At 53.9% G+C, this 2051-nt stretch overlaps 1 protein-coding gene across 1 annotated transcript in view; it reads left to right on the forward strand.

Annotated features, from left to right (window-relative positions):
- The window catches only part of SYNGR3 (synaptogyrin 3), a 14064-nt gene extending 12029 nt beyond the window's left edge, over positions 1-2035 (forward strand). Inside the window, exon 4 of the mRNA XM_035895947.1 lies at positions 1-2035. This exon is cut by the window's left edge and continues 1234 nt beyond it. The gene's annotated coding sequence lies outside the window, so the exon portion shown is untranslated.
- The last annotated feature ends 16 nt before the right edge of the window (positions 2036-2051 follow it).

A 2051-nucleotide genomic window follows, 5' to 3' on the forward strand; every position in this document is an offset into this window, starting at 1 on the left:
CGGGGGTGAATGTACATTTTACTCCGCAGTCTCTAGAAATTAGGAATTCAGAGAATTGGAAGGACTTTACAGGCCGCTGCAGTCCATCGTGGGGGGGCATACAGCCCCGTGTTTGCAAAGAGTGGGAGAAGAGCATGAATGAAAAATGCCCGGGAAGGAGGCTGGGTTTCGGTTTTCAGCTGCAAAATCCCTGCCTTGTCAAAACCAACGCAGTGTGCAAAATCCAGTAGCTCCTTGTCAGCAACCTGCCTGCTTCCCCCCCGTGCCTGTGCGGTGGCTGTGATATGAGCTATTTGTCACTAAGGACTGAGCAAAGGAGCTGAAACTTGAATTCCCAACCACCTCGGTGGCAGCTCCGTCCTCAGAGGCCCCCGACTCTCCCGGTGGCTGGTGAGCTGGGGTTTCACGTTGCTGGTTTACGCCGGCAAAAGTGGCGTCTGCCAAAAGTGACCTCGTGACAAGCAATAGTTACCGGACTGCCCCAGCGCTCCTTGTAGCAAAAACATCCAGCGGGTTTTTTGTCATCATTAACACAGCTCATTTTTGCTGCTAAATTGCAAATAAATGCATTAATTAATAAGCAGCAAATCTCATCACGAGCAGTCGTTACCAGTGACAAAGTGCATTACTTGAATCCCCTACTATTCAGGCTGGGTTAAAATGTGCATTCGTAGTGAAGGCTGGCTTTGCTGGAGCTGAGCTCCCCCTGCTCGCCTGGTGGCACCGGAGCCATGGGACCTGCGCGGGGATTTTTCAGGCAGCACTTCCCAACTCGGACACTTCTCCCGCCCTGCTGCAGCCTCCCCACGCAGCGCGGCCGCGCGTGGTGGCACCATGACCTGGCGTCCCACCACGGTCCCCACCTCGGGCTTTCCCAACAGCGACGGCAGAGGAGGCCTCGCTCCCTCTGGACATCTTGGCACCCACTTTGAGGTCCCAACGCTGCTGGGGTGGGTAGTGCTCGGCCCCACTGCCCGCGGCAGCAGCAGGAGCATGAGCAGGAGGGTGCTGCGCTGCTTTATCGGCGGTGTCATCTGCTCAGCTAATGCAAGGAGCAAGGAAGAGGTCACCGAGGGGCATGGCTGGTGGCCCATGCCAGCAGGGCTTGGTGAACAGCAAGAGAGCCTTGCATTGAGTAGACCAGGGACACCCAAACGCCAGTACGGTGTACGCCGAAATTAATTACGTGACCCTTGTGATTTTTCTAGAGTCAGTCTGGCTGGGGGAGAAAAAAAAAGGCAAAGGATTTTAATACAGGGTACAGTAGAACTGTAGCAATATTTTTCCTTAGAGGGAACACTGAAATTTTAGCAGCACAAACAGTATTTGTGTTAATATTTTAGCAAAATTATAATCAATTTAAATGTTTAAATTGATTGTATGTGAGATAATGTTTGTTCAGTACATTGTATTTTTTCTAACTATATAACTGTTCCAGAGTTTCCTTGTAACGTAAAGAACTAAAGCTCTGTCTGACTGCGGGACGTGTCCTGACCCCTGGTGTAACCATGCTGAATATTACAACATCTGAATGTACGCACCGAGGCCTGCGTTGCCTTTCTTTCCTCCCCACCCTCCTGCCCGCCGGCGGTGGGACGCCGGAGGGACGCACACGCGCACGCACGCTCTCACGCTGGCCCAGACCTTGAGAGCAGCAACGGTGAAACGGGGGCGACTTCAGCACGACCCCACCCCCGGCTGAGGCACCGTTGTTCTTCTCAAGGTCAGCGGCTTTTTACAGCTCCCCAAATGTCAGTGTCAACGTTTAACTTGCAGCTGGCGCAGTGAGCGTGTGAGGACCTGGCTGCATTTTGCTGGGCAGGAGAGGAGGAGGAGGAGGAGGAGGAGGAAGGGGCTTGGGCACCCGAGAGGCTTCTTGGCAGCAGGGAGGCAGAACAGATTGCTCCTTGATTAAACCGGAGCTGGGAATAATGTGTCCAGCCACACCAGCAGGCACCTCAAGGAAGCTTAACCCTGCTCCTTCTGCCACCGAAAATCTGCCGTAGTCCCCGTCGGTGGAGGGGAGGATGTCCCTGCCAGGCTGGCACTGG

This window comes from Egretta garzetta, unplaced genomic scaffold, assembly GCF_000687185.1.
Source record: "Egretta garzetta isolate BGI_Z169 unplaced genomic scaffold, ASM68718v1 scaffold426, whole genome shotgun sequence".
Lineage (NCBI taxonomy): Eukaryota > Metazoa > Chordata > Aves > Pelecaniformes > Ardeidae > Egretta > Egretta garzetta.